The 6,966-nt window shown below is 37.0% G+C and overlaps 1 pseudogene; it reads left to right on the top strand.

Moving 5' to 3' along the window:
• The first annotated feature begins 1,376 nt into the window (after positions 1 to 1,376).
• LOC101440520 (translocon-associated protein subunit gamma pseudogene) lies at positions 1,377 to 1,934 on the top strand (annotated as a pseudogene).
• Positions 1,935 to 6,966: the final 5,032 nt, after the last annotated feature.

Below are 6,966 nucleotides of genomic sequence, written 5' to 3' on the forward strand. Positions count from 1 at the left end.
GTATTCCTTCTTATAGCTGAGTAGTATTCCATTGTATGTATATACCACATTTTATTTATCCATTCATCTGTTGATGGGCACCTGGGTTGATTCCAACTTTTGGCAATAGTGAATAATGTGGCTGTGAACATTGCTGTGCATGTATCAGTTTGTATCCTTGTTTTCAGTTCTACTGGGTATATACCCAGCAGCAGAATTGCTGGGTCATATGGCAAATCTATGGCTAGTTTTTTGAGAAACCACCAAACTATCCTTCAGAATGGCTGGATCCTTCTGCATTCCCACCATCAGTGCATAAGTGTTTCCATTCCTCCACATCCTCTCCAGCACTTGCAGTCTTCTGCTTTTTTTGATAACGCCAGTCTCATGGGAGGAAGATTATATCTCTTTGTAGTTTTGATTTGCATTTCCCTAACAGCTAGTGATTTGTAGCATATTTTCATGTGCTTTTTAGCCATTTATATTTCTTCTTTGGAGAAGTGTCTAAGTCTCTTGCCCATTTTTAAAATGGGTTGTTTATCTTTTTATTTTCAAGATATAGGAGTTCTTTATATATGCAGGATATTAGTCTCCTATCAGATATATGGTTACCAGATATTTTCTCCCATTGGGTAGGCTCTCTTTTCACTTTCTTGACAAACTCCTTTGAGGCGCAAAAGGCTTTAATTTTGAGGAAGTCCCATTTATCTATTTGTTCTTTTGCTGCTCATGCTTTAGGTGTGAATTTCATGAAGCTGTTTCCTATTACAAGGTCCTGTAGATGTTTCCCAACATTGCTTTCTAAGGTCTTTATGATCTTGGTTTTTATATGTAGGTCTTTTATCCATCTTGAGTTGATTTTTATATAAGGTGTGAGTTGGTAATCCTCTTTCATTCTTTTACATGTGGATATCCAGTTCTCCAGGCACCATTTGTTGAAGAAGCCATTCTCTCCCAGTTGAGTGGGTTTGGTGGCCCTGCCGAATATCATATGACTGTATATATGAGGATCTATATCAGAACTTTCAATTCAGTTTCATTGGTCAGTGTGTCTATCCTTGCGCCAATACTGTGCTGTTTTCATTACTGTAGATTTGTAGTATGTTTTGAAGTCAGGTAGTGTGATTCTTCCAATTTCTTTTGTAAACAAACAATATAAATATCTTTATAAATATCACTATCCCTGATCTATTTATATTGGATTATAGAATCTTGACAATCATCATAAGTCATGCTGACTTATTTTAAAATTTAACTGTAACAATTCTTGAAGAATATTCTGGATTTTGGAAATTTGTAAATACAAGAGAAGTGATAGGGCAGCCGGGGGCGGCGGCGGTGCCAAAGGCTCAGCCCGGCTTGGCACCCAGCTCGGCCTTCTCGGCTCCTTCCTCTCCATGGCTCCCAGAGGTGGCTCCAAGCAGCAGTCCGAGGAGGACTTGCTCTTGCAGGATTTCAGCCGTGACCTCTCAGCCACGTCCTCCACGCTTTTCTTCGGGAACGCCTTCATCGTGTCTGCCATCCGCATCTGGTTATATTGGCAAATACGGCATATGGATCTTATTCAGTCTGCTGTTCTGTATAGTGTGATAACCCTAGTAAGCACTTATTTGGTTACCTTTGCATACAAGAATGTAAAATTTGTTCTCAAGCACAAAGTAGCACAGAAGAGGGAGGATGCCGTTTCCAAAGAAGTGACTCAAAAGCTTTCTGAAGCTGACAATAGAAAGATGTCTTGGAAGGAAAAAGATGAGAGAGTCTTATGGAAGAAGAATGAAGTTGCTGATTATGAAGCTACAACATTTTCCATCTTTTGTAACAACACTCTATTCCTGGTCTTGGTCATTGTTGCTTCCTTCTTTATATTGAAGAACTTCAGGCCGACAGTGAACTACATTTTGTCCATAAGCACTTCATCAAGACTTACTGCCCGCCTGTCTGCTGGCTCCAAGTAGACTACGTCAGCATCCCCCCAACTTTGTGTCTAGGGGTGGCCTGTGGTATATGGAAAAGTAGCAGGGTGGTCAGGGTGGGAGACACACAAGATGTTTTTGTAGCCTGGAGTTTGAGGATTTAAAAATCCAACAAAATTTAATTCAGTATTTGTTTATTGGCTCTTTTTGACAGATTGTTGAAATTAAATGAATTGAAAGAGAAAAAAAAAAAAGAGAAGTGGTAGGATAGACTCACTGAAACCATATTAGAAATAAACTAGATATAGTTTGCATAATGATTAGTACATGGCCATAGGCATAGCATTAGAGATATATATTGGCAAAATTATAGATATAGTAATAGATATCTAATTAACACTTAAATATAGATATGCTTGAATTACTTTCTGATTCTTCCTTTCTAAAGAATTGGCAGTGACGCCCTAAAACAGCTATGGCCAATGAACATGTATAGCTTGGTTCAAGGAAGACTTTGTTTTCCCTCCTGGTTTGTCTTGCTACCAAGCCAGTGGTGTTTCAATACAATGAGTTTTATGGGTCAAGGATAAATTAGCAATTCAGTCTCTCTGGAATTGCCCAGTAGTTGAGAGTCAAAAACACACTGTCCGTGTTAACTGTGGAATAGCTTCTGGCTACATACACCATACATTCAATCAGTAAGTCCTCCTTCTGGAAACAGTCCAGAGTCCAGTTCCAGGCTTACTTCTGCCTGAGGCGGGGCAAGCTGATAGAATTTTTCAGAGCCCTGGATGAATTGGGTGATCAACAATGCTTTCAATACTTCTTCCAATTCAATGAGCACAGAAGAGGAAAAAGATAAATGGGTTCGTTTCAAAGAACATGATTCAGTTATATGAACCATTACATAAAGTACCAGAATGATGGGCTTGAGAGCAAATAAAATACCACTCAAGTAATATAGAAGGAATGCAATTTAATTCTCTGGTGACAGATTACCTTACAGAAACCACTTTATAAAATTTTCACCAACTCGCATTCTCATTAGCACTATACAAGCGTAACTGTCTCACCTCACCTTTGCAAACACTAGAATTGATTTTCATCTCTGTAATTTGTATAATTATTAAACTTGCATATTTAATATATGTATATGCATTATCTATACACTATATATATCTTATTAATTTGCGTATCATTATGACTTGATGAAATAACACATATAGTTGATAAACAGAATTGAAAGTTAATACTTCATCCAACATGGAGCTGCCCTGGATGGTGCTTCAGAGGTAATCACCGGACATTGTAAATCCTCACAGGGCCCACTTGATGGAATAGAGGAGAGTATGGGCCATGATGTGAACCAATGTATATGAGGTGCAGAGGTGCCCAAAGATGTACTTACCAAATCCAATGGATGTGTCATGATGATGGGAACGAGTGTTGTTGGGGGGGGGGGGAGAGGGGGGGTGGGGGGGGTTGAATGGGACCTCACATATATATTTTTAATGTAATATTATTACAAAGTCAATAAAAAATAAAAAAATTAAAAAAAAAAATACTTCATCCAAGGAGAATGGGATTCTTAGAAGTGAGGCAGGGAGTCACTGATTATCAATCGCTACAAACTTGAGTGGAAATTAACAAGCAGATACACCATGAAGAGGATATGATTGAGGCCAAAAGAAGAGAAAGGCAGAGGTCACATCCCTGAAGGACTTTTGAGAAAATCAGGGAAAATGGAAGAATCTGTGTTACAGTCTTATCATCAATTAGAAAACTGTTGTAGTATGAGAAGTTTGTGAAAATTCCTGGCTGCTGAAAATTTTGTTCTATTTAAGAAGAACACCTTGTAACTCCTACACTTCTCTGACTTACAATTTAACCTCCTAAAAAAGTACAGCTAAATAAACAAAAATTCTACTTAAGATGCAATTTGGTTATTTGTATATTTACACATACAGAGTAAACTTATTCTTGTCAATGGTTACATGATGTTTCAATTCACAGGTGAATGATTATTTAATCATTCCCATGCTGAAGGACAGTGTAGTGATCAGTGTGCAGTAATATCGTTACGTGCTCATCTTTATATGCCTGTGCAATATATACTCAGCATATACTCTTAAAAGTAGTATTGTATAACATATACCATGGTTATGAATAATGGCCTCACAACAGATAAATAGTGATGAAAATCTCCATGAATTATACTAACTAGTTTAAGATCTATTGTGAAAGGTTTGTAGATAACACTATAAAGAATAAAAATGATTTTACAATTATTTTTGAAGCACAGAATGAAAAGTGATTGGACTAATGCTTGAGATTAGTAGCGACAAGCAGAGAGACCTGAAAGTAAAAGACCTGAAGGTATAAAATCCAGTCTTGTAAAGAGAGATCCGTACCCTTCTAGAAGTCTCAGGAACTTGTGGATGCGTTCATGCAACGAGCATCAGTGCCCACTGAAACTTAGCTATCATGACGTGAAACAAGTCCAGAATCTGGGATCTGAGGAACAGGTGAAAGGTTTTTTTAAATTCTTTGCTGGTGTCTTTTGCCAAGCTACTCTTTATGAGCTTATTTCCTCAATTATAAAATAAAATATGAAGAAGAAGGTAAAAAAGAAAAATGAAAAAGAAGATTCTGTTGCAAAGGATGATTTTGAGAATTTGAGTTAAATAAAAACACTACTAATTTTATAAATAACATTTGTTATTACTAATAAACATTTTGAAGAATATGAGAAAAGCCAATATGGCTGCCAAAGGAAGTCCCGTGGATTGTTTTCATTCTCTCTTATTTTTGTAAACAAGATGAAACATTAGCTAGTTTACTGAGAAGGGTCCAGGGTCATACGCACAAAACAAAACGGAAGTCACTTGATAATCAATGAAGCAAGCTCGTGATGACTGCAGAGCATTGTTCTTATTCCTTGCTATCAAAAGTCACATCTGTTACTTATTTGAAAATAGAGCACATATACCTACCAAATGGTGAGATGAAAGCTTAAATGTACAGGAGACAATTCCATTGAAAAGTATAGCCAAAGGAGGCACACGGATTCTCACACACAGAACAGAAGACCAAATAAACATGGAGAGACACACACTAGCTGGACAAGAGTTAGAAAAAACTAGGAATGTGGGTTTCAGGAGGGACACTGTTCATAAACCATGCCAGAGAACAGCCAGGTGGAAAAGGGCAGAGTACTGGGGCCTTGAAACGCACACAGGACAACTACTGGAATGAGCTGGAAATGTGTCAACAAAAGAGTGAGAGAGAAATACTGGTTTTACTAAATAGCAGAAGAGCTACAGGATGAAAAGTAAAAATATTTACAAGCATTTTATGTAATATTACAGTGGAGAACAAGTACCTAGGGGTAGAATCTGATGGCACCAAAAATAAAATGAAGGACTTTTGGAACAGTTAGCACCGTTCATAAATGGACAGGCCTCCTTTGAGGGATGAGATTTTTCTGACATTGAATTGTCAACGAGGAGACAGGACAGCTCCAGAATACAGGGAATACATGTTCTTTTCCCCTCATCTCTTTCCTATTACTCTCCAAGTCTTCCTAAGTCTTATGTATTTGCTTAACTTTGGCTTAACTTTGCTGCCTACAGGCACATGCCTGTATCCTCCAGCCATCTGTTGTTTTATTGCTAATAAGCCAAGTTTTTAAAATGTCAGACTCAACATATTTTTATGCCACTTTACAGCATTTCTCATGATTATTCTGAGCACCATTCAATAGTTCTTTTTAAAATTAAGTACTATGACACAAGTATACGTTCTGTAAAGCTAGACCAGAGGCATCTATAATGGGATCATGGGGTCAATATGAATCCTTATTTCTTTTTATTAAGTTGATAACACTATTATTTTTGCAAAATTAAAGAGGTTAGAAAGTTGTAAAATCCACCACATACATGCTAATGAAAAATTCCTGCACATTTTATAAACTATGTTTCTTTTTAATTATGAAATCATTATACTCTATAAAAAATTTGAAAATTCAAAAATATGAACATAGAAATTTACATTACTTATGATCTCACCACCAAGAGATGTCTGTTAAGTATTTTGTTATATATTTCATACAATCTTTTATACTTATTTTAATTTAATAACTGTGATTAATTTTACATGTCAACTTGATTCTTCTGTGGTATCCGAATGTCTGATCAACACTGGCCTAAAAGTGGTTATGGAGGCATTTTATAGATGTGATTAGCATCTATAATCAGTTGACTTAAATAAAGAAGAATACCTTCAATAATGTGGGTGGGCCTCATCTAATCAGTTGGAGAACAGAAGATTCCAGAAAATAAAGAAAAAATCCTGCCTCAAGACTAGATCATCTACTCCTCTCTAGGTTTCTAGTCTGTTAGCCTCTTGTACAGGTTTTGGACTCAAGACTGTAATATCACTCTTACCAAAATTTTCAGCCTGCTGCCTGCCTTACAAATCTTGCTAAGACCCAAGGTGTGTCTTAATCCTTTTACTGGATCTTAAAAAGAGGAAGAGAGCCACCATTTTCACTGTGCCATTTGATAGCGATCACCTATAGCCACAGAAAGACTGAAAGCCCGAGACGCTGAGAGAGAGGCTGAAGGTTGGAATCAGAAGGGTTGCCTGAAGCTGAAGAGAAAAGGCCCACGGAGAGATGAACCATATGCCTGATAGCCCACAGCTGAGCCTGGAGAAAAAGGCAGAGTCCAGCAGCCATTTTACCTTGCCATGTGGCAGGAGTCTACGATCTGCCAGTAGCTGACTTTTAGTTGGACAGCATCTCTGATGATGCCTCGATTTGGACATTTTAACAGACTCAGAAGTGAAAGATTTTTCCCTAATAAATTCCCAATATAAAATCCAACATATTTCTGGTATTTTTGCATTGGCAGCCTTTAGCAAACTAAAACAATATAATTAAATATCCTGAATGATACAGTTAAGTGCATGTAGGTACACGTGAATGTATATATATATAACTATAATGTATATATACACATACACATCATTATACACATACACAGATATAAACACACAATATGGCTTTCTACTT

The sequence above is a fragment of the Dasypus novemcinctus genome, chromosome 8 (assembly GCF_030445035.2).
Source record: "Dasypus novemcinctus isolate mDasNov1 chromosome 8, mDasNov1.1.hap2, whole genome shotgun sequence".
NCBI classification, from domain to species: domain Eukaryota; kingdom Metazoa; phylum Chordata; class Mammalia; order Cingulata; family Dasypodidae; genus Dasypus; species Dasypus novemcinctus.